Below are 26,417 nucleotides of genomic sequence, written 5' to 3'. Positions count from 1 at the left end.
CACCAATGTAGGAGGCTGGCCTGGCTTGTAGTGGGTACCAGAGGTATTAACACCTTGTGCCAGGTCCAGTTATCCCTTATTAGCGTAGAAGAGGTGTTTCTAGCAGCTTAGGCTGATAGAAGGTAGCTATGGCAAAGCAGCTTAGGCTGAACTAGTAGACATGTAAAGCTCCAACTATACCACTGGTGTCATGTGCACAATATCATAAGAAAACACAATACACAGAAGTACTAAAAATAAAGGTACTTTATTTTTATGACAATATGCCAAAAGTATCTCAGTGAGTACCCTCAGTATGAGGATAAGTTATATACATAAGATATATGTACACAAACCACAATTATGCAGGTAATAGCAAGAAAAGTAATGCAAGCAGTGTAAAATTACAGTAGATTGCAATAGGAGCACATAGGTATAGGGGCAACACAAACCATATACTCCAAAAGTTGAATGCGAACCACGTATGGACCCCAAACCTATGTGAGCTTGTAGAGGGTCGCTGGGACTGTAAGAAAACAGTGAGGGTTAGAAAAATAGCCCACCCCAAGACCCTGAAAGGTAGATGTAAAGTGCACCTCCTACCCCCAGAGGGCACAGAAGTCGTGATAGGGAGATTCTGCAGGAAGAACAAACACCAACAATGCAGCAACAGTGGATTTCCAGACCTGAGTACCTGTAAGACAAGGGGACCAAGTCCAATAGTCGCGACAGTGTCGAGAGTGGGCAGGAGCCCAGGAAATGCCAGCTGAGGGTGCAAGGAAGCTGCCACCTGTTGGAAGAAGCTTAGAGTTCTGCAAGAAAGAAGAGGACTAGGAACTTTTCCTTTGGAGGATGGATGTCCCACGTGGCGATGAAGCTTACAGATGTGTTCCCATGCAGAAAGACCACAAACAAGCCTTGCTAGCTGCAAGGGTTGCAGTAGAGGTTTTTGGGTGCTGCTGTGGCCCAGGAGGAACCAGGATGTCGCCACTTGGAAGAGGAGACAGAGGGGGTGCCCAGCAACATAGCGAGCCCTCACAGAAGCAGGCAGCACCCGCAGAAGTACCTGAACAGGCACTTAGAAGAAAAGTGAACCAGAGTCCAGCCGAAGTCACAAAAGGGAGTCCCACGATGCCGGAGGACAACTCAGAAGGTTGTGCACTGCAGGTTAGAGTGTCGGGGACCCAGGCTTGGCTGTGCATGAAGGAAATCCTGGAAGAGTGCACAGGAGCCAGAGCGGCTGCAAATCACGTGGTACCCAGCAATGTAGTCTAGCGTGGGGAGGCAAGGACTTACTTCCACCAAACTTGGACTGAAGAGTCCCTGGACTGTGGGAGTTACTTGGACAGAGTTGCTGAGTTCCAGGGACCACGCTCGTTGTGCTGAGAGGGGACCCAGAGGACCAGTGATGCAGTCTTTTGGTGCCTGCGGTTGCAGAGGGAAGATTCCGTCGACCCACAGGATATTTCTTCAGAGCTCCTGGTACAGAGAGGAGGCAGGCTACCCCCAGAGCATGCACCACCTGGAAACAGTCAAGAAAGCCGGCAGGATGAGGCGATACAAGGTTGCTAGTAGTCATCTTGCTACTTTGTTGCGGTTTTGCAGGCGTCCTGAGCAGTCAGCGGTCGATCCTTTGGTAGAAGGTGAAGAGAGTGATGCAGAGGAACTCTGGTGAGCTCTTGCATTCGTTATCTGGTGAGATCCCCAAAGCAGAGACCCTAAATAGCCTGAAAAGGAGGTTTGGCTACCTAGGAAGGAGGATTGGCTACCAAAAGAGTTAAGAGCCTATCAGAAGGAGCCTCTGACGTCACCTGCTGGCACTGGCCACTCAGAGCAGTCCAGTGTGCCACAGACACCTCTGTTCCCAAGATGGTAGAGGTCTGGGACACACTGGAGGAGCTCTGGGCACCTCCCCTGGGAGGATGCAGGTCAGGGGAGTGGTCACTCCCCTTTTCTTTGTCCAGTTTCGCGCCAGAGCAGGGCTGGGGATCCCTAAACCGGTGTAGACTGGCTTATGCAGATATGGGCACCATCTGTGCCCATCAAAGCATTTCCAGAGGCTGGGAGAGGCTACTCCTCCCCAGCCCATCACACCTATTTCCAAATGGAGAGGGTGTAACACCCTCTCTCAGAGGAAATCCTTTGTTCTGCCTTCCTGGGCCAGGGCTGCCTGGACCCCAGGGGGGCAGAAACCTGTCTGAGGGGTTGGCAGCAGCAGCAGCTGCAGGGCAAACCATACAAAGGCAGTTTGGCAGTACCCGGGTTCTGTGCTAGAGACCCGGGGGATCATGGAATTGTCTTAGACATTTTACATGGCCATATTCGGAGTTACCATTGTGACGCTGTACATAGGTAGTGACCTATGTACAGTGCACACGTGTAATGGTGTCCCAGCTCTCACAAAGTCCGGGGAATATGCCCTGAACAATGTGGGGGCACCTTGGCTAGTGCCAGGGTGCCCACACACTAAGTAACTTTGCACCCAACCTTCACCAGGTGAAGGTTAGACATATAGGTGACTTATAAGTTACTTAAGTGCAGTGGTAAATGGCTGTGAAATAACGTGGATGTTATTTCACTCAGGCTTCACTGGCAGGCCTGTGTAAGAATTGTCAGAGCTCCCTATGGGTGGCAAAAGAAATGCTGCAGCCCATAGGGATCTCCTGGAACCCCAATGCCCTGGGTACCTCAGTACCATATACTAGGGAATTATATGGGTGTACCAGTATGCCAATGTGAATTGGTAAATTTAGTCACTAGCCTGTTAGTGACAAATTTGGAAAGCAGAGAGAGCATAACCACTGAGGTTCTGATTAGCAGAGCCTCAGTGAGACAGTTAGGCATCACACAGGGAACACATATAGGCCACAAACTTATGAGCACTGGGGTCCTGTCTAGCAGGATCCCAGTGACACATAACCACCACACTTACAACATAGGGTTTTCACTATGAGCACCAGGCCCTGGCTAGCAGGATCCCAGTGAGCCAGTGAAAACACCCTGACATATACTCACAAACAGGCCAAAAGTGGGGGTAACAAGGCTAGAAAGAGGCTACTTTCTCACACACACACTCACCCATGCGGGGGGGGGCGCACCCAAGGTACAAATTCACGCTAACACTGTTAGTGTGTGTTTAAAACTACATGAAGCCTCTTTCTGCTTTTTAATTAATAACTTGACTTGTGTATTGTGGATTTTTGTCATTTTGGTCTTGTTTTGTTTAGATAAATATTTCTCATTTTGTAGTGATTTCATTAAGTTACTGTGTGTATTGGTATAAATAATTTACACCTAGCACTTTGAAGTTAAGCCTACTGCTCATGCCAAGCTACCAAGTGGGTGAGCAGGGGTTATCTTGGAAGTGTAATTCCCTTGCCCTGACTAGAGTTGGTGGGTTCTGCCTGGCTTAGGTGCATACCCTAGCCAACCAGAAACCCAATTTCTAACATTGGTGATCAGCGGTTGAGATTGGACTTGTATTTGTACTTGACATACAGTAATAAAGTGTACACTACTGTTTTGATTTCAGACCACTACGTGACCACTGATAGCACGCCTGGTCCTTAGTAAGTAAACTTACAAGGGGATGCGTATAGGTCGATGAACCTTTTGGATCGCATGGAGTATCATAGCTAAGTGGTAGACCAATGGACCATTAATAACCACTTTAATCAATATTGAACATTTAAGAAAAACCCTATCTAATAAGAAATACCATAACTCTCAACTTGGTTAACTGTTTTTATTCCCTATTGGCCACAATTCTAATCAAAAATCTTTATTCGACTTTATTGCTAATCAAGCTTTATTAATCATCACAAAGCAATTGTTCATCAGAAAATCTCGAGCAATCAAAGCAACAACATAAGTCACCAAATCCTTTAACATTTATGGAATAATTCAGCAATGCAATTTAGTCAGTCAGTTGTCACTGTTAATGTCACCCTTGTCAGCCTACCTAACCCCGATTAGCATTAGCATGTGGGTCTTCATGCGAAAACAATTTAGACAAAACCATTAATTTGGGAAAATCTATCTAAAAGAGAAAAATGTTTTAAACAGTGCAGTTGGTACCTAGAAGAAAAAAACACGCATTAGTCAGTCACATTGTTATAGCTACCCATCCAAAATGGATCAGCAACGAGTCACTCTTCGTCTCCAGGTCATCAGTCATCAGCAAAGTAACAGATTCACAGAGAGTAAGCCCAATTATCAGCTCTTCGGACAGTGTCTCCTGACGTCATCAACTCTCGCCTCTCCGCTCTAAATTTCCTTCCCTTGTCATGACTTTTTATTAGGGTCTCTCAGTCCATCCCACTAATTGCTAATTGGTCAACCTTAGCAGAAGTTATGACTCTAACCTATAGTTTTTGTTTACCACGTCTACATGTCAATTCAGGATTCAAGTTCCATTAGTTTGATTGGTTCTTCTGTCGATGAGAACATCATCCGGCTCTTCAGGTAACAAAATTGTTGCTCACAGTCTTTTAGTCAGTGCTTCCATTGTTCAAGTCCTGGGAAAGTACGTTTAGCCTACACTACACATAATTGTATCAATTTGTCCTCATCATCTCCTGTCCACTGGTACATTTGCAGAAGCTATCTTACTCAATTATCTAATTATAGGAACAAAGGAAAATACAACATCATAGTTTGGGTAAAAATACTGTATATACTCCTGATTATAGAATCGGGTTAGTAGCAAACTACAAGTTATACCATAAGTCAGAGGTAGACTATGAGAAGTGACCCCCTCTTCCACAGAGGAAGGGATCTGTGTGCACACAAGACAATCCTTTGCATCCATCGTCTCCACATATTCATTCAACAACCGATAAAAGACGTTAGAAGACAGCTCTCCCTTGGCGTTAGTATAATCATGCAAATATTGCTCATCTAATTTAAACCTCTCTAAAGCTGTTAGTGTAGTAGTTTCAGATACAGATGTAACATCGGCTTTTCCCATCTCATGAATAGACATTCCCACAATAATTATTACAAACAATATACCACACACAATTGCCATTCCTACACTCAAATACCTACAATACCTAATGTTCTTAGTGCTATTATCTAATCCAGCCATGATCTGTAAAGAATCAGAAAGTAGAATTATCTCTTGAGTAAGGTGCAACAAGAAAAATCAAAAATCAAAAATATACTTCTTTCTCACTCTTCAAATTCATACAAAATGACCCCTTTTTCTTCCTTTGCCAAAATCGGTTAGCCGCTGGTCGCATTCAGATTTTTAGATGTCGTATCAGGTTATCAGTGTCCCTTCTGGTTAAATTTGACAAATTTCTCAATTGCTCTTTTGCTTAGTTCAACAACTCAGTCTAGTGATTCTTTTCAGGTTGCGTCAAAATACTGATTCAGAACTTCTCTGTCAAAGCAAAAAGACATGAACTCGTTTTGCCAATCACTTGTTGTGACATTTGCCCACTCTGGTCCTACGTATCTTCGACTTGTTACTCTCTTCCTTTTCAACTTTCGTTCTCCTGCTAGCTCTCCATCACTTAGTTTGTCTTTCCTTGTAGTGTCTATTTCTTCCTCTATTGTCTCATTTATAACCAAGTCCTTTTTCTTGCCTATTTGAGATTCAGGCCAATGGTCTCCTTTTCTTGTTCCCTCTGTCAACAATCTCTTTAAGATTGGACTTTTCTCCTTTGCCTTGTCTGAAGTGCCTTCTCTAGATGGACATGCAATGGCTTAAGGAGGAGTCAGATCACCTTGGCTTTGACCTGTCTCAACTCTTTCCCCCTCAGGCTCTGGCACCTGGTCTCCCTGTGCTTCGCCACCATTTGCTTCTGAGAGAACCTCCCCTGTGCTTGGTTCCCCAATCACTTCTGCCGAGTTAATTTCTTGCTCTGTCTCCTGAACTTATGCACCCTTGTCTTTCACTGGGGTGATCGATCCGTCTTCCGCCAGTTCTGGATCTACTTCAGGCTCGACCTGCTCTGGTTCTGGTACTGTAAGAACTATTTTCTTTGCTGCTGTTGGTGTTCTCAATAACACTTCTTCATGGTCTTGAGGACTTACCTCTCTCTTGGTATGGCTCGCATGTTTCCAGTTAGGCAAACCTGCACATTTCACAGCTGTTGTAGTTGTCAACACCACTTGATATGGACCTCTCCAACGTTGCTCTAGGCAAGTCTTTCGCACATGCTTTTTGATCATGACCCAATCTCCTGCTCCTAGGTTGTGACCTGGGTCATGGATAGGTGGCAAGGTAACGGCTTGTACCTGCTGAGAGAAAGATCGAACCACATCAGCTAGACCCTTGCAGTAGTCCAACACCATATGATCTGTAATATTGACAAGAGCATCGGCTCGTATTACTAGCAACCTCATTGCTCTACCCATGAGAATCTCATGTGGGGAAAGTCCTGTCTTCCTGTCAGGTATATTTCTCATTGACATCAACACTAAAGGCAATGCATCTGGCCATTTCAGATTCATGGCAGCACACATTTTGGCAAATCTTGACTTCAAAGTACCTTTCAACTGCTCTACAAGTCCTGATGCTTCTGGACGATAGCTGCAGTGAAGCTTCTGTTCAATGTTCAATGCTGCACATGAGAGCTTAATCACTTCGTTATTGAAGTGCGTTCCCCTATCGGATTCTAAAGAGATCGGGATTCCGAACCATGGTATCAACTCTCTAAGTAACAGCTTTGCAACTGTGAGGCTATCATTTCTACGTGTGGGGTATGCTTCAATCCAATGACTAAACACACACACAATCACCAACACATATTTCAATCCATCACATGCAGGCATCTCAATGAAATCCAATTGCATTCTGCTGAATGGTCCACCTGCTCTTCCAATGTGGCTCAGATTCACCACTGTCCCTTTTCCTACATTTAACTGCTGACAGATCACACATCTGTGACACACTGCTTCAGCTGCTTGCCTGAACTTTGGATTGAACTAATCAACCTTGAACAACCTAATCATGGCATCTCTTTCAATGGGTGCCTGACCATGGTATTACCGAGCCATCTGAGTCAACAGACAATTCGGCAATACCATCTGGCCCTCCTCAGATACCCAAATTTCATCTGGTCTCTGTACACAAGCTTCACCCACAAATTTTTCTCTTCCTTGTCTGCATTTACTTGCAATGTTTTCAATTCTTCTAGGGTGTCAATTATTTTCAATGCAAAACTTGCACAATTCGTCTCTTCTTCTGGCATCAATTCCCACTTATCCTTGAACGATATACAGTTCAGGGCGCAAAACCTTGCGAACTGATCTGCATACCCATTTCCCAAGGAAATGTAATCTTGGATCTTTTGATGTGCACTGCATTTCACTACAGCAATTTATTCAGGTAGCTGAATTGCATACAGTAATTCTTTTATCCTGTCACCATTTCGTACTGGTGTTCCACTGGAGGTAATAAAACCTTGCTGCAACCACAATTGACCAAAATCATGAACAATTCCAAATCCGTATTGACTATCAGTGTATATTGTCACTCGCAGCCTGGAAGACACATAACAAGCTCCAGTAAGAGCCACCAGTTCTGCTACTTGTGCAGAAATAACACCGGGAAGCCATGATGCTTCTAAAGTTCCTGTAATTGTACTCTCAAGGTGCCCGTCCCATTTCTAAGAAATGAACCATCAACAAAGACAATTTGATCATTTTCTTCTAACCGGGTATCTCTAATATCAGGCCTCTGCTTTGTACATAGTTTGGCCACTTCAAGACAATCATGCTCTGTATCTTCTTGTTCAATTTCAACAGTATCACTTGGCAATAATGTTGCTGGATTCAACACTGTACATCTTTTTAAAGTTACATTTGGAGCTCCCAAAATGCTCGTCTCATACCTTGTCAGTCTGGCCCCCATCAAATGTTGTGTTTTCGTCCTTATCAATAATATCTCAACAGAATGTGGTACCATTACCATCACTGGGTATCCCGTGACCACCCCTTCACATTGGGAAAGACTTTGACCAACTGCGGCTACTGCTCGCAGACAACCTGATAAAGCTGCTGCAACCGGGTCCAAGGTAGCTGAAAAATAAGCTTCTGGGCGATAAGCACCTCCATGGACCTGTGTCAAAACAGACAAAGAACAAGCATCACGTTCATGACAAAACAATGTGAAAGGCTTTGTGTAATCAGGCATTCCCAACGCTGGAGCTCTGCACAAACTCTCTCTTAATTCAGTAAATGCCCTCATCTGGTCCTCATCTAGGAAAATGGGATCTGTAACTCCCTTGTGAGTTAACTGCTGTAGGGGTTTGGCTATCTCAGCAACATTTGGGATCCACTGTCTACAGTACCCTACCATTCCCAGAAACATGTGTACATCCTTCTGAGAAGTCAGGGGGACTTCTCTGCAAAATCATTGTTATCCTCTCTCAGCAAATTCTTCTCAATCCTTTCTCAATTTGATGTCCCAAATATTTCACAGATTTCTGACAATACTGCAATTTCACAGGTGAAACCTTGTGTCCAAACTCTCCCAAATGATTCAACAGGGTAATCGAGTCATGCTTACACTCATCCCTGGTTCTGGATGCAATCAATAGATCATCAATGTACTGTACAAGAGCCGATTGGCAGGGTAATTCCAACAACTCCAGATTCTTCATCAGAATCGGATTGAACAGGGATGGTGACTCCATGTACCCTTGTGGAAGCCTACACCAGCTTTAGACTTTATCTAGGAATTTGAAACTGAAAAGAAACTGACTACCCTCGTGAAGTGGTACTGAAAAGAAAGCTTGTGACAAATCAATCACTGTGAACCACTCTGCCTCACATGGAATCTGAAACAGTATCACTGCTGGATTGGGTACAATTGGACAGCACTTAACCACCATGTCATTCACTTTTCGCAAGTCCTTCACAACTCATACTTTTCCACATGGCCTTTTCAGTCCCATTATCGTTGAATCACATGGAATGCTCAACACTACCTTTAGAACTCCTTGTTTTAGAAAATCTCCAATTATCTGCGCCACCTTCATCATCACATCTTGCGCCATGTTAAACTGTGGAAGTTTCGGGAATTCAACATTTGACTTCAAAGTGATTTTAATAGGTTCCACTCCCTTGATCAATCCCACTTCCTTTCCTGTCAAGTCCCAAACTTTCTCCTTTACAGTTCCCTGTAAGTCTGAATGCAGCTCTTTTATAGTGAACATCGGGAAAAATTCAATCAATGGGTATTCTTCATGACCATCATTGAATACCATGACTGACACCTGTTCCTCCTCATCTTCACTATTTGTTTGGACTTCTATCCCTGCATCTGTACAATTTATAGAGCATTTGGTCTTACACAACAAATCTCTACCCAGCAAGGACACAGGACTTGAATCACCCACCACGAATATATGCAGTCCCAAATAATTTCCAATTTCGACTTGTACTGGCTCTGTGATAGGATTCGTCAACTGTCTATTCTCCACAACCTGAACTGTCCTGCCGGAAAGAGGTAAATTCGGTACTTCCACACTCCTCACTGTGGAGCGCGTAGCTCCGGTATCAACTAAAAATGAGACCTTGTGACACATTACCTTTCCTTTCATGAAAGGCCCTCTCTGATCTATCTCTAAGGACGCAGCAAGAATACAGGCTCCCTCATCCGAACTGTCACTCATCCATCCATCGTTTATTTCATCCTCACTGTGAAATGGGAACTGGTGTACTGTATTGTTACCATTGTCCTGTCTTTGTCCTGTGACCTGTTGAGTTAGCATAACTTGTTGCTGTTCCATCGGTGCTTGGGGTATGTGCATTTGCTGTCTAGGCACCATAGAAACCTGCTGCTGTACTGGTGATAAAGGAGTAAATTGTGCTCGAGGCACCTGCAGCTGTTGTACATGCAAGAAATTATGACCTCAATTTTGAGCATTCTGAACTATGCCCCTCATTTTCGGGATCCTTACATTTTGAACTGTACTAACATCACCTTGCTGACCCTTTCCTTCCTGCACCATTAATGGGCACTCCGGCTTCCAGTGTCCCACGTTTCCGCACAAATGAAATGGCAACATCTTTTTCATGCCCTGCACGTCATTCTGAACAACCATAGTGCCTAAATCCGCACCGCGCATCATATCCATTCTGCGTCCTCTGCCCCTCACTTGAGGTTGAAACATGACAGCTCTCTGTTGCGGCGGCATCGGCGGCACTAAAGCTCCTTGTACTCCTGATTGGGCTGCCTTAATCTGCATCACCATTGCTTTTTCTTTCAATTTCTTTTATTTCAATTCGATCTCATCACTACAATATTTAGCATACTGCAGTACCTCATCAATCGGCTTTGCCTGCCAGCAAATCAAATGATTCTTAATCATCTGCCCTACTTCTGGTCTCAACCCTTCAACAAATCTGAACAAGAAATGCAACATGTCCTTTGGTTCAACTGCTTCCTTGCCACTGTACTCTTTAAAAACCTTCAGTAACCTTTCATAGTAAGTATGTATTGACTCTTTAGAATCCTGGACTGTCCTATCAATCCGCTTCCAATCAATGTTCTTAGGAGAAATCCTAGTCTTCAGGAACTCAGTCACCTTATAATAATTCTTCATTACCTCAAGTGACGGTGCGCCTGTAACCTTGTCTCTCTCGGGTTCACATTCAAATGAGACTTTACCTTGAATTAGGCCTACTTCAAAGGAGAAAATGGTTATAAGAAGGGCACCCAAAACCACAGACTTTAGAACACTTCTGGAAACCAAGAGGAACCTCTGCCTGGAGAAGAGCTGAAGAGCTGAGGCAGAAGAGCTGCCCTGCCTGTGACTGTGCTTTGTGGAGCTATCCTGCAGTTGCTGCTTCTGCCAGAGTAAGAGGGCAAAGACTGGACTTTGTGTGCCTTCCATCTTGTGAAGATCTCCAAGGGCTTGATTTAGAGCTTGCCTCCTGTTGTTTGAAGTCTCAGGGACAGCAAAGACTTCTCTCTGCCAGCACCTGAAGTCTCTCGAAAGACTCCTACTCTGCCAAGTTCTTGGGACCTGAAAGGAGAAGCTGGCAGCCTAAGAGGAAGAAATCCACGCACAGAACGCCATGCAGGGAAAAGAGCTACGCGACTCCGATCTACGGCTGGGAAATCGACGTGCTGCCGGCTTCGCGGATGAAAATCGACGCTCGCCTGTAACACGACCGAAGAATCGATGCACGGAGCTGGAGAAATGACGTGCAGCATTGCTGATGGAGGCTAGTGAGATTGCAACCCTCACTGGGTGGTTTTTGCATCATCGTGCGGCTGGATTTCCGCTGGGCATGTAAAAACAATGCAATGACTGCCAGGACCTGAGAGTGCTGACCGGATTGACGCATCGCTCCCCTGCAGAGGAAAGAAACGACGCGCCCTGACCCGAGAAAGGAGAAACGACGCAAGGTCTTTTTCATGAGTGAAATCGATGCATTGCAAGCCCTTTTTGACACACACTCGCCCGTGCTGGGTTATTTTTGACGTACCCAAGGTACATTTTCACGCTAACACTGTTAGTGTGTGTTTAAAACTACATGAAGACTTGTTTTGCTTTTTAATTGATAACTTGACTTGTGTATTGTGGATTTTTGTCGTTTTGGTCTTCTTTTGTTTAGATAAATATTTCCTATTTTTCTAAAACTGTGTTGTGTCATTTTGTAGTGATTTCATTAAGTTACTGTGTGTGTTGGTACTACTACTTTACACCTAGCACTCTGAAGTTAAGCCTACTGCTCGTGCCAAGCTACCAAGGGGGGTGAGCAGGGGTTATCTTGGATGTGTAACTCACTTGCCCTGACTAGAGTGGGTGGGTTCTGCCTGGCTTAGGTGCATACCCTATCCAACCAGAAACCCCTTTTCTAACAATGTGGAGTACATTGAGTTCAAGCAAGAACTACCAGTAGTATACACATTTCATGTAAGATTATCCTAGTGCAAAAAGGTGTAGTTCAAAACATTTTTAGTTGAGAGTTTGTTTTTGACCACCTGTTTGCAAAAGAAAGGACATGATAGGCCATCATATTTCTAGATCTTACATAAAAAGTGTTGCAAAAGAAACGCAGTTATCTCAACTCTTCTTTGCTACAAATACACGTACCAGAATAGGGTATACAATCAACTGTCTCACAAAAACAATATATGACTGAGTCAGTGTAGTGAGCACAGTTAATATATAAACTACAGGTAAACTCTGCAAGGAGGTCTACACAAGATTACGCTTGCATACTGAAAACTACCTATGCTTTGTATAAGCCTGGTCATCAAGGTAGCCCCACAAATCAAGTACTATTGAGGGGATTACAGTCTGAAGGAGACTCCCTCCATTCTTATCTATGAGTTATGGCACTGAATGAAATTTGTACGGGTATTACAGAGAGAGTCTGTCTCAGAACACGAATTTCCGCAACCCTTATGTGAAGCCATTTTTGAAGCGCTTTCCATTTAATTGAAGAGTTTGCCACTGAACATTCAAAACTAGGAATGCGATGACCGGGGTTTGATTTATTAGCTCTCCAAACATGTCCGACCTCAATCGTCTCAAGACCCCCTCACCTTCACCAGCTAGCCCCGTCATCAGCAGTGAATCAAACCTGTTTTACTTCCCTGGAGTCGCAGTAGTCATTTCTCTCCTCTCTTGCTCTCCCATCTTCCCTTGCACACATGATAATCCCGTTATAGATACAATCTCGCATTATTTGTGCAAACCAAGAGAAAAACATTGTAATTCTAAGAAAATCAACATAAAGTGCAGTCCGTTCTTCCAATGCGGAGTTTAGCCATTGTAATAACCTAAAATATAATATAAACAGTGTAATATTATTGAAATGGTAAGTACATACCTGCTCAACCGGCAAAATTTGGACGCAAGTTTTCTGGGTCTTCTGAAGTTTGAGGGTTCCCATCGAGTGATATCTCTGCAGTGAAATCAGCTTGTGGGATAGAGCATCATACACATCAACATGCGTGAACGAAAGCTAGTTACCAATACAACATGCAGCTATCGTGTCTGTTTGAAGTCTTCCCATCGGCCACAGTCTCACGTTCTTTTATAACTTAACCACATCAGTTCAGCCAGGGACAAAGTGCCGGAGTAAAAGAGCAGACACCAAGACCGTCCTCTTTTGGGCTATTTGAGTAGCGTTATCGGATCTGCAGGTAAGGGACCCAAGATTACAGTAATCAGTTTTGCCTCCACTGGATATCTGCATTTGTCTTCCTTCTACTCGTTATTCCTTTGTATTTTCATTTTTCTTCTTGACCTTTGTGATTTCCACTTATGACGCCAGTCATTTCATGTTTCTTCTCCATTCGCTCAATCAGGTTCTAAGTTCAATGTCGTGGTGACCTCTTCCCTGATGGTGCCAAAGTAGTGTTTATTGTTTATGTAGACAAACAAGAGGAAAGGAAATCCTCAACTGTATTAGATTTGCTTGACGTGCAGATAACGTCTCCTCACTTGGAGGGATCTCATCTTTGTAAGAGTCTCTGTTGGAATATCGTGGAACAATAAAATCAAAACATTTCGGCAGGAGATTGGCTTTATCTTTTGATGGTGTTGGTATATAGAATTCATTTATTCTTGCACTATTTTTAAAATCCAATATAGGCTACTAAAATATTTCCTAATCAAATAATAAATATGTACTATTTTAATATGTTTTAACATTACACTATATTTATTGATATTTTTAACACTTTCGAATAATTTAATTTAATTTATCATTATTTCCCCTGAGGATTTCATTTTTAAGTCCATAGAGTCATTATTTTCTGTGGGAGAGTGTTGAAGTCCCGGTGTTTGGCCATGTGTGGGGCAGGACTTACTACTGCAAATTTAAAGGTATAAAAGTAGTAAAGTTACTGGAAGATGCAAAGTCACTCCAAAGAGTAAGTTAGTTTTGTGAATCAGGCCCAAAGTATCTGAGGAGCCATCTTGTGAGGCCATTCCCCCATAACACCTTAATTTATAGCTACGTTACAAATTCCGTTTATCAGCAGGTATGCCCTTTTTATCTTGACATTTTGATTGTTTACTTAGGCATTACTAATAGTAAGAGAATGTTTCATAACATTTTTGAGGGGTTGTTTTTCACGTAGGGCACCAAAAAGGTAGAATTATGTTTAATGTTCACAATTCACTTTTATACCTGGAATGTGCTCTCTGTCTTATTGAAAATAGAGTATGTGAAAAAATAAAGTACATCAATACCCTCCTTTTTTATGGTCTGGCATGACAGAGCAGATGTTGTCAGACAATTACGTGAACATCACTAGAGAGGGCATTGGCTCCACCTAAATGTTGGGAGCCAGGTGTACATATTTTTATTGGGCAGAAGTTGTGTGCGTCAACAAAAAAGTGATTTGGTTGCAATACAACTGTGAACATTGTGTTTATTTACCCAGCTGCCTCAGCTTAACACTTCAGGGGCACAGACATGATATTGTAACGCTATTAAACTGTCAAAGATAATTGGATGATTTATGGTGTTTTTCTCTGGCAGCAGCACAGATGAGATGGGTTTGACAATGCAACTGTCACCTGACCTTTTAACTTTCACCAACATTATTCTACAGTTCTTTGCTCCTCACAAATACCTATCTATTCACATGCTATTTACTGGTAATGTTTCATATTCCCCTACAAAATTCCTATAAGGCCAGCTATTGGCAATGATTGTTCTTTCTTGTGATGGGTTTGGAAGCATTGAGACGCGGGAGGCTGGGCTGGGTCCTCTGGAAGGTGAAAAAGGAGGTGAGATAGAATTATTGTTTGTGTCTTTGTCCCTGTTGCCCTGCCTCCCTGTTCCTAAACTTTTGACAAGAGTATACCTATATGTATCTCTATGCCGGAGTCTGCCTGAGTGGATCTATGTATCCACATGACCCCACCCTATTTTTGTTATCTTAGGAATTTTAGAAATCCTTGCCCTTCAAATGGAAATGCAATCCACACATTAAAATACTTGTTTTTTAATTTAAGTTTTACTGCAAATTACCTGCTTTACTTTTTCAACAGAAAATTAACTGTTCAATCATCATTTATTTTGATTATTCAAACTACTTAAATACGTTAACCAACGTCATATTTTTCATGTATGAAAATCAACTATTTATTCCATAAACTAAGCAAAAAGCCCGTTGTTTTTATTCAGTCAGGACTGGAAACCATCTGTACGATGTTCATCTGCGTCTTTCAGAAGTTAGAAAATACCTTTATACACATCTTCTTTGGTCCAGTGTCCATGTCTTACAGCCCCCTCCATGTATAACAGCCTCTGCTCCTGTGTCTGATTACAGGCATATGCATAGTAGCCAGACTTACATCATAAAAGTTGCAATGTATTTTGTTTGAGGATTCATTTTCAAAATCATGGGCTTTACAAGTACAACAAAGGTCTCCCTCTGTATTGCCTTAGTTTTAAAATGCAACACATCTTGCTGTCCTGGTCCTCTGTGTTATTCTGATCGTCTGCAATCTTTAACTTCTCTTGAGTTCCTTAACAGTTCTGACATTCAAACTGCTGTAACATAACATTTAGGTGGTCATTAGAACATTGGCGGTAAAAGGCACTTACCGCTGTGCAGAAGACCGCCAATACATCGCCCGCGACCGCGGAATCCCGCCACAGCTATTATGACCCACATCTCGGAATCCGCCGAAATTCAGACACCCACACAAGTCCGCCACAACAAAGGTCAGTGTTAAACTGGCGAAAACAAAACCTCCACCGTCACGCCAACAGAAACACGCCCATGCTATTATGAAAACACGAATCCACGCGGCGGTCTTTCAACTGCGGTATTCCATTGGCGGTACACACCGCTGCGCTCAAAATACACACACTTCTCCAAAACACCGCCAGATTGGACAATTCAAAATACACACACCTGATACACATACAAACACCACTCCCACACACCCAACACAATATAAAACACACACCCACAACACCCACAAACCCCTACAACCAAAAATTCGAGACAAAGGCGACAGAGAGAGAGCACAGCAATAGACAACCCCACCACACAGAGGCACACAACACCATCACCCACACAACATCCACGCACAAAACACCAAACACCACTACACATCACCACACTCATCACCACATACACCACCCCACACATCACCTACACCACCCCATGGCACGCCAAAGACACCCCAGGTTTTCGGAGGAGGAGCTCAGGGTTATGGTGGAGGAAATCGTACGGGTAGAGCCACAGCTATTTGGATCACAGGTGCAGCACACCTCCATAGCTAGGAAGATGGAGCTATGGCAAAGAATCGTGGACAGGGTCAATGCAGTGGGACAGCACCCAAGAAATCGGGAGGACATCAGGAAGAGGTGGAATGACCTACGTGGGAAGGTGCGTTCTGTGGTCTCCAGGAACAACATCGCGATTCAGCGGACTGGCGGCGGACCCCCACCCCCTCCCCCACAACTAACAACATGGGAGGAGCAGGTCTTGACCATCATGCATCCAGAGGGCCTCGGAGGAGTCGGTGGAGGAATGGACACTGGTAAGTCAAATCTTAACTATCATATCCCCCACCCTACCTGCATGCTATCACACACCCCCACCCTCACATCCTCCCCTATCACTCCAACTCCTCACTAATGTACTAATAACACAAACCACACATCCCAACACCAAGCCCTGCATGACATAACAAAGCATGGACACCCATCACCAAAGCATGCTCACTGTACATACCCAGAACACCCCCCCCAACCATCATCACACAAGCCCCCCCACAGGAATGCTTGCACTGGTGTACACGGTGAGCTACCCATTGCACACCATGACACACACACATGCAATAATCATGCACTTATGCCCCTGCAGGATTACGAAGGACCGTCACCACACCGAAGGGTCCAGACAACTCCACTCCACCCACAGAAGAGGCCCACAGTGACGATAGCAGCTCTGCCCTGCTGGATCCTGATGACCAGCCCGGACCATCGTGGGCCTCGGGACAGTCGGTTCCCCTTGCACAGGCACAGCCCAACACTGACCTTCCACCCTCTGGTAACACCAGCACAGCACCCACCCAGCGGGCCCATACCTCCCTACCCAGGACACGTCAATCAGCGGTGTGTCCGCCACTACAGGGAACCCAGGATAACCCACCACCCCAACAACAACAGGGACATGGGGGCAGTGGTAGTGGGCACACGGTCCAGGGGACGGAGGCACAGGAACACAGGGGAACTGGGAGGGCTGCTGTGCGACAGGGGGCGGACATGCCAAGGAAACCCACTCTCCACGAGGCCCTATCCTCCATCATGGGAGCATACCACCACTCCCAGGAGACGATGGCGACGGTCCTGGCCAAGTTTCAGGACACCCAGCGCCTGCAGGAGGAACAGTATTTGTGGTTCAGGGAGGAGCTCAGGACCATCAGCTCCGCCCTGGGCACCATCGTAGGGGTGCTGAAGGACATACAGCAGACCTTGAGGGACACTGTGGCACTCCAAGGGGCCCCTGACACTAGCATGGATGATGAACTGCCCACCACCTCCGCCGGCGCTAGTGGACAGGACGCCCCGCCACAGGACCACCACACCAGCACCCCACCCCCTGTAGACGGACAACCACCACGCAAGCGGTCCCTGAGATCCAGGAACAGGACAGAGCAAGATGGCAAGACCCCCGCCAGGAAATGAGACCACCCTGATTGTCCTCCCACTGCCCCACTTTGTTACCCTGTCCATACTTTAACTGCGCCAGCTCCACTTCCTTTGCCCATATGGCCAGTGCACCTGTGTGACCAATGGACTGGACTCTGCAATGGACATTCCTCCACCATCCCCCATCACCATAGTACAACCCCCCTCCATTTTTGAGCACTTCAATAAACACCCTTGAACCACAAAAAAATCTGGAGTCAGTCTGTGATTTGGTAAAATGTATTATCAATGACAGTGTCAAAATGCATGTCTAGTTGTAAAGCCAACATACCTATGTCACACATCACAAGTCCATGAAGGATGCAAGCAGATAACACACGTTGGTAACCACACCTGTGAAACTGTAATGGAAAGGTACAACTCAGTTACCAAATAATGCTATGAAATTACTCACAGGATAGAGGAAGACGTGTGACAGTGAATGTAATGGTAAAAATGAAAATGTTCTCACCTGTGTGTCACTGGAAATATTGCTGTATGACTGACTCCCTGTTGTCGTTGTCTTCTTCCTCAGCTTCCTCCTCATCACTGTCCACAGGCTCCACAGCTGCCACAACACTGTCATCTGCACCATCCTCCTGCAGAAAAGGCACCTGGCGTCGCAAAGCAAGATTGTGAAGCATCGAGCAGGCGATGATGATCTGGCACACCTTCTTCGGTGAGTAGAATAGGGAACCACCTGTCAAATGGAGGCACCTGAACCTGGCCTTCAGGAGGCCGAAGGTGCGTTCGATCACCCTCCTAGTCTGCCCATGGGCCTCATTGTAGCGTTCCTCTGCCCTGGTCCTGGGATTCTTCACTGGGGTCAGTAGCCAAGACAGGTTGGGGTAACCAGAATCCCCTAATAGCCACACACGGTGCCTCTGGAGTTGACCCATCATATAAGGGACGCTGCTATTCCGCAGGATGTAGGCATCATGCACTGAGCCAGGGAACGTAGCATTTACCTGGGAGATGTACTGGTCTGCCAAACATACCATCTGTACATTCATGGAATGATAACTCTTCCGGTTCCTGTACACCTGTTCACTCCTGTGGGGGGTGACCAGAGCTACATGGGTCCCATCAATAGCACCTATGATGTTGGGGATATGTCCAAGGGCATAGAAGTCACCTTTTCACTGTAGCCAAATCCCCCACCTCAGGGAAAATGATGTATCTCCTTACGTGTTTCAGCAGGGCAGCCAACACTCTGGACAACATGTTGGAAAACATAGGCTGGGACATCCCTGATGCCATGGCCACTGTTGTCTGAAAAGACCCACTTGCAAGGAAATGGAGCACTGACAGCACCTGAATGTCAGGGGGGATTCCAGTGGGATGGTGGATTGGTGACATCAGGTCTGGCTCCAACTGGGTACATAGTTCTTAGATAGAGGCACGGTCAAACCTGTAGGTGATGATTAAATGTCGCTCCTCCATTGTCAACAGGTCCACCAGCGGTCGGTACACCGGAGGATTCCACCATCTTCTCAATTGTGTCAGCTGACGGTGCCTAGGAAGGACAACGGCGACCACAGAGTCAACAAATTTCCAGGTATGTACCCACAGATACACAGAACACGACACCAAACACAAAACCATTCCTGTATGTGTGTTGAGTGTAGGCCTAGCTATGTGTGACGCAGAAGTAAATGAAGCCATGTGGGCCCCTGAAATGCCGGCTGCCTGACCTCTAAACTGGGACAATGGTATTGTGAGGTAACTGCGCTGGCGTTGCACACCATCGCGGTAGGCGGTGGTAGACCGCGGTGCAATGCAGCATTGGTTAACATTGGACCCTATGGGTCCCAGGAGCCAATGAACAAGTGCGCCGGCGTTGATGATACGCACCGCCGTGGACGTCACCGCCATTTTCTATCTATTCAATCACTCGATACCTGACCTTCGACAGGAGAGGACCTACACTGCAAGTGCTGCTGTGACCTCGGTCTGGAAGAGACAATGGCTGCTGCTGCGTCTGGGGAAAGGGCCCCTGCCTTCACTGCTCAGGAGTTGGAGAAGCTAGTAGACGGGGTCCTCCCCCAGTACACCCTACTCTACGGTCCTCCAGACCAACAGGTTAGTACACAGGGAGCACGTTGTATGGGCCAGGCCTGGGTGGAGAGGGCTGGTTGTAAGAGGGAAGGGGGCAGAGTGCAGGGAACATGAATGCATTTTAATGCATGTGCCACATGGCAAGGGTAGGGAGGGGGGACACTTACATTGACGGTGCAGTTGGTAATGACTTCTCTTCTTTCCTTGTGCATGTCATGTAGGTCAGCGCCCACCAGAAGAAGAACATTTGGCGTGCCATCGCCAAGGAAGTCCGGACCCTGGGGGCCCACCAGAGATGGGGCACCCACTGCCGGAAAAGATGGGAGGACATTCGCCGCTGTAGCAAGAAGACGGCGGAGGCTCAGCTGGGGATGGCCTACCAACGTGGGAGGGGTGCCCGTCGCACCATGACCCCCTGATGTTCTGGATCCTGGCGGTGGCCTACCTGGAGTTGGATGGGTGCTTGAGGGCATCACAGCAGACACAAGGGGGTGAGTACACTATCATTCTGGGGACTTTGCGCGCAGTTGAGGGGTCTAGGTGTGGGAGGAGGGCTGTGGGTTTCCCTAGGCCATGGCGACTTCCATAGGCTAGGCCCCTCCGTAATGCATGCCATGTGGCACTCCATCCCACCGCAGTAGAGTGCCAAGTACAGGTATACATGCCCCTGTGGCATCCATGTGTGCAGATGTCCACCATAGCCATGTAGTCCAGATCCCAGGAATTGCATCTGTAGAGGCCAGGAGCACGGCGTAGTGCAGGGGGCTGCTGTGTCTGTATTGTCCGCCAACGGTAGCGGTATGCCATGCACTCAACCTGTCTTTCTTCTGTCGTCCCCCCCCTTTTTGTGCTCTCCCTGTTCTTTTGTGCACCAGCATCATCAGGCGGAGGTACAGTGGCACCGGAGCACGAGGGAGCTGCATCCCACATGGCCATGGAGGGCCACACCACGGACTCAGAATGCACCAGTGGGACGGAGGGCGAGGGGAGCTTCACGTCGGCCACCGGATCACCAACCAGCGACACGGACTCGTCCGCCGATGGGAGCTCCCTTGTGGTGGCGGCACCATCTGTGCCCCCCACTTCTACAGGTACAGCCGCCACCTCCCCTACCAGCACCGCCATCCCTGCAGCCCCTCATCGTTCGCCCCGTGCCCGCTCACCCAGGAGGGTGGGCATCACCTTCTCCCCAGGCACCTCAGGCCCTGCCCCAGTCACCCCTGCTGCCCTCAGTGAGGAGGCCATTGACCTCCTAAGGGCACTCACTGTTGGGCAGTCTACCATTGTGAATGCCATCCAGGGTGTATAAAGGGAGTTGCAACACGGTAATGCATTCCTGGAGGGCATTCATTCTGGTCAGGCTGCCCTTCAGCAAACCCTGCAATCTCTGGCCTCAGCACTGATGACAGCCATTGTCCCTGTGTCTAGCTTCCCCCCTCCAACTTCCTCCACCCAGACCCAATCCCCTGTACCCCAGCCCATCCCAAGCACACCATCAGACCAGCATGCACACACCTCAACACAAAAAAGTAGCTCAGGCAAGCATAGGCACCACACATCCCACAGGCACTCACACAAGCATCACACACATACAGACACAGCAACATCCACTGCCTCCATTGTGTCCCCCTCCTCATCGTCTCCCTCCTCCCTCCCAGTGTTGTCTACACTCTCACCTGCATGCACTACATCTACAGGCACTAGGACTCGCACAGAACACCCAGCACCACACCCCGCTCACCTGCACTCACCACCCCCACTCCCATTTACACGTCCCCTGTGTCCTCTCCCAGTGTGTCTGTGACGCCCCCTCCCAAAGTACACAAACACGGGCACCCACACACCCAACATCCATCCACCTCACGACAGCCTCCAGTACCTGCACCTGCACCCAAAACACCTAAAGTGACACCTCCTACAACCACCTCCACTTCCTCCACTCCCAGACACCCTCCAGCTACCCATCCCAGTGTTCGTCAGAAACTGTCCCTCTGCAAAGTTGACCTTTTTGCCCCCACCCCTCCAATTCATCAGTCCCGTCATAGTGCCTCAGCCAAAAAGCCTCCAGTACCAGTGGTGCGTGTTCAAGGTGTGTGGAGTGCACCCGCCACCAGGGCAGGCAGTGTGACACGGAGCCAAGGCACTGCCAGTCCACCCCCTGTAAAGGCTCTGAAGTTGGAAAGTGCCCGCCGGGACCGGTTGAAGACTCCTGGAGGCAAAACAACTCACAGGGGCCCCAGGGGGATTGCAGAGTCAGCTGTGACTCCTCCAAAGGTGGGGAAGGGCCAGAAGAAGTCTGCACAGCCTGGTGTGAGCATCACGGCAGAGAAGGGCGGCATCCTTACCGGTGGCCGGGACGCCACCGCAAGCACCGTCGTCACTGGTCAGGAGACCACCGCCACAGGCATTGCCCAGGAGGGCCCAAGTATCGTCACTGGTCATGAGACCACCGCCAGAGTCATTGCCCAGGAGGGCACAAGTATCGTCACTGGTCAGGAGACCACCCCCAGAGTCATTGCCCAGGAAGGCACAAGTATCGTCACTGGTCAGGAGACCACCGCCAGAGTCATTGCCCAGGAGGGCACAAGTATTGTTACTGGTCATGAGACCACCGCCATAGGCATTGCCCAGGAGGGCCCAAGTATCGTCACTGGTCATGAGACCACCGCCAGAGTCATTGCCCAGGAGGGCCAAGTATCGTCACTGGTCATGAGACCACCGCCATAGGCATTGCCCAGGAGGGCCCAAGTATCGTCACTGGTCATGAGACCACCGCCAGAGTCATTGCCCAGGAGGGCACAAGTATTGTCACTGGTCATGAGACCACCACCATAGGCATTGCCCAGGAGGGCCCAAGTATCGTCACTGGTCATGAGACCACCGCCAGAGTCAATGTCCAGGAGGGGCCAAGTATCGTCACTGGTCATGAGACCACCGCCAGAGTCATTGCCCAGGAGGGCACAAGTATCGTCACTGGTCATGAGACCACCGCCAGACTCATTGCCCAGGAGGGCACAAGTATCGTCACTGGTTAGGAGACCACCGCCATAGGCATTGCCCAGGAGGGCCCCGGCAGCCACAGCCCCGCTGGGCAATGAGGGACCGTCATGCCACACACCAATGCCCAGTCCAGAGCCCGCCGTGGCAAAGCACCGCTGAACAGTCCAGAGACCGCTGAACAGGGCAAGCACCGCTGAACAGTCCAGAGACCGCCATGGCAAAGCACCGCTGAACAGACCAGAGACCGCCATGGCGAGTCACTGCTGAGCATGGCATGCACCGCTGAACAGGGCAAGCACCGCTGAACAGTCCAGAGACCGCCATGGCAAAGCACAGCTGAACAGTCCAGAGACCGCCATGGCGAATTACCGCTGAACAGGGCATGCATCGCTGAACAGGGCAAGCACCGCTGAACAGTCCAGAGACTGCCATGGCAAAGCACAGCTGAACAGTCCAGAGACCGCCATGGCGAATCACCGCTGAACAGGGCATGCACCGCTGAACAGGGCAAGCACTGCTGAACAGTCCAGAGACCACCATGGCAAAGCACCGCTGAACAGTCCAGAGACAGCCATGGCAAAGCACCGCTGAACAGGGCATGCACCGCTGAACAGGGCAAGCACCGCTGAACAGGGCATGCACCGCAGAAGAAGGAAATGACCGCCACATCAAGCATCGTTATCCCATGTGCAGCTGGGACTGTGACAGGACAGGAACTGTCACGGGGAGACTAATCAAGTCTGGGCACCATTCCCCCTCCAGAACCAGAGGAGAGATCCATCCACTACCTCTGTCCTTCACAGGATGAAACACTCTGGGCACCAGTCCCCCTCCAAAACCAGTGGAGAGATCCATCCACTACCTCTGTCCTTCACAGGATGAAACACTCTGGGCACCAGTCCCCCTCCAGAACCAGTGGAGACATGCATCCACTACCTCAGTCCTTCACAGGATGAAGCACTCTGGGCACCAGTCCCCCTCCAGAACCAGTGGAGACAAGCATCCACTACCTCAGTCCTTCACAGGATGAAGCACTCTGGGCACCAGTCCCCCTCTAGAACCAGTGGAGGTTGTTATGTACTTGTGAGACTGTGGCTTTGCACTCCACAGGATGGAACAGTGGGCAAACCACCCACTGAAGAGACTAGTGAGACTGTGGCTTTGCACTCCCCAGGATGGAACAGTGGGCAAACCACCCACTGTAGAGACTTGTGAGACTGTGGCTTTGCACTCCCCAGGATGGAACAGTGGGCATGGAACTCCATTGTGGATGTGGCGTGGTGCTGTAATCCGGCTGAGGTGCCCCCCATTCCCTTCCCCCTGAGGGCCAGTTTGATTGCTAGGCACTGGTCGGACTCTTTTCCTACCTGCTCTTATAAATAGGCAAGACAAAAATATGGTTTGAAAGCATGCTTTAAAACTCATTGGGTAGTCCTTGTTTCCTGCAGGGTCGCCACGGACAGCTCTGACCTTCAGGGAGTTAGGGGCAGGTGATGAAGGGGCCTGCGGTTGCTTTGCTCAGAGAGTCCAGTACGTGTATGATAAAGACTATTAAAAATTCAAAATAGTGTATTTATTTATATTATGATCTTTGAAAGCATTTCATGTTAGTATATTACAATATATTAAATTATACCATGGCATTGAATGGCAATTATCAGAAGGGAAAGGTTCTAATTATGAACTTAGAAACACTCCCACCTGAACCACCACCCTAATGACGATGCTATTTGTGAACTAGGAGGAAATTTGTTGTTTGTCCCCTATGCATGGACTAAGGTATTATTATAGAGGAGGTAACATTATAGTCTTATGATTTTGTGCATTGCACATCCGAACTGAAGCGTTTGAAGGTGCTCTTATGTGATGATAAAGGAAAAGGAGGCAGTGTGAGAAAGGTTGCCTACAATCACACACCGTGGTCAAGTGAAAGCAGAAATTGATGCAAGATTTTGCTCAATTCATCCACTACATGGTTGTCTCATTCGCTTTCCCATCAAAACCTTATACCTAGTGTTTACTTCTTTGAGGTGCTAAATTGGTGCACTGTGGTAAATACATCCAGGCTATGCAATTTCCAAAAGATTTGGTGGTAGTAGTATTTGGGGCAGGTGATGCTTTAATGTAGATGCTAAAATGGAAACCAGAGCACCCACTCTAGGGCTAAAAAAGTCCAATGTAGCTAAAAGTCTTTATTCATTATCATCCATTCTTTAATTAATTTATTCACCGACTGCTCACCATCCAACTGTTAATTAATGGCCATGCAGCCATGTCTCCAATCTCCAACCATCCATCCATTGATTGGACAAGTTTCCATAACTAAAACGTGTTTTAAAGTCCACTATATTTGCAATTTGTTTTCAAGAAATTTCCTAGTCGAGCCCCCCTCCAAACCCTCCTTGCAGTGGTAAGACTCTCTCCCTGAGCTTGTTCACTATATGCAGTATGGAGGACGTTCTGACAAAATGTGCCAGGGCTGCTTTTTGTTCCCATTCCTGCATGCAATCAGGTACAGTTGAAGAGAACTTGATAAGAAGAGACAGCTTACAGGGGCACAGAGTGGAAGATGGATGGGTGGTGGTCTATAAATGCTCCCTACTATGTCAGACTCATTGCTACCATCCCAAGAAAGACAGCCCTAGAATGTCCCCATCCTTGCATGGTCGAGAGACTAATTTGTGTAGAAATATCTGCAAAACATATGTAGGGATTTGCCAAACCTGATTCCAAAGTACACTAACAGCTCCGAGAATTTAGTCAGCAGCTTCATGCTATGCAGATAAGATGGATACATTTGAGCACTGAATGCAACGGCCACTCAATGGGGCAAAGTGGGGAAGCTGATGGATTTAACCGATAGCCTTTCATTCTTTAAGATTTTTCAATCATTATTTCCTGAATTTCTGCTTTTTATTATCATTCTGTGCTGTGAAGTAACAGTTACTGTTTATGGTTTATCGCAGAAATATAAATATTTGCCCATAAATACTCAATTCCCTTATTTTTGGCTGATTAGCCATTATATTGTGTGGTCCACCATTTAGTGAATTTTCTGGAATAGTGTTAAAGCTTTCTAACTCAAGCTTTGAATGCCCTCGACAATGAAAGTGACTACCCTGTGTAACTCCCTGTGACTGGCTCTCTGTTCCTGGGAAATGCAATTATCCAAAATATATTTTCAGGAAGGAAGTAAGACATCTATGCCCACTAATGTTGTGTAACACTGTTTAGGCCACATGCCTAACCATCTTTTACATCTGTTGGCTCAGGAAATGTATTTTGCAGCAACATGGACTTTAGAGAGGGTGTGCGTGACAGGACAATTGAACGCTGGATAGTTAGAGTAACAAGGGAAGAGTGCAATTTTCTTCCATGGTGGAGTTGAGTGCGGCTCCTGATTCCAATTTCCAAATCTGACCATTATGAAGTGACCATTGTCACCAATTCATTCCATTTTTCGTGAATTAAATCTCCCACAAACAAATTTGTGTATGTAAGAAATTTGGGTATTATTTGTGCATTATGGGAGTCCTGCACTTATAAAAGATCCAAAATTGTCTCTTTCTAGAGAAAGAAGCACCCCACTGTAGCACTTGGCTCTCTTATCATAGCAAAGTGGAGCAATCCTAGACCTATTCAAGGAAGTGATATGAACTAGTAATCTCCATTCACTGGCACACAACAACAACACTTCATAAATCATTTGCCGGTCAATGCTCTTCACATTAAGTTACAGA

Source organism: Pleurodeles waltl, chromosome 1_2, assembly GCF_031143425.1.
Source record: "Pleurodeles waltl isolate 20211129_DDA chromosome 1_2, aPleWal1.hap1.20221129, whole genome shotgun sequence".
Lineage (NCBI taxonomy): Eukaryota > Metazoa > Chordata > Amphibia > Caudata > Salamandridae > Pleurodeles > Pleurodeles waltl.
The sequence above is the reverse complement of the archived record's forward strand: the minus strand, read 5'-3'. Positions refer to the sequence as shown.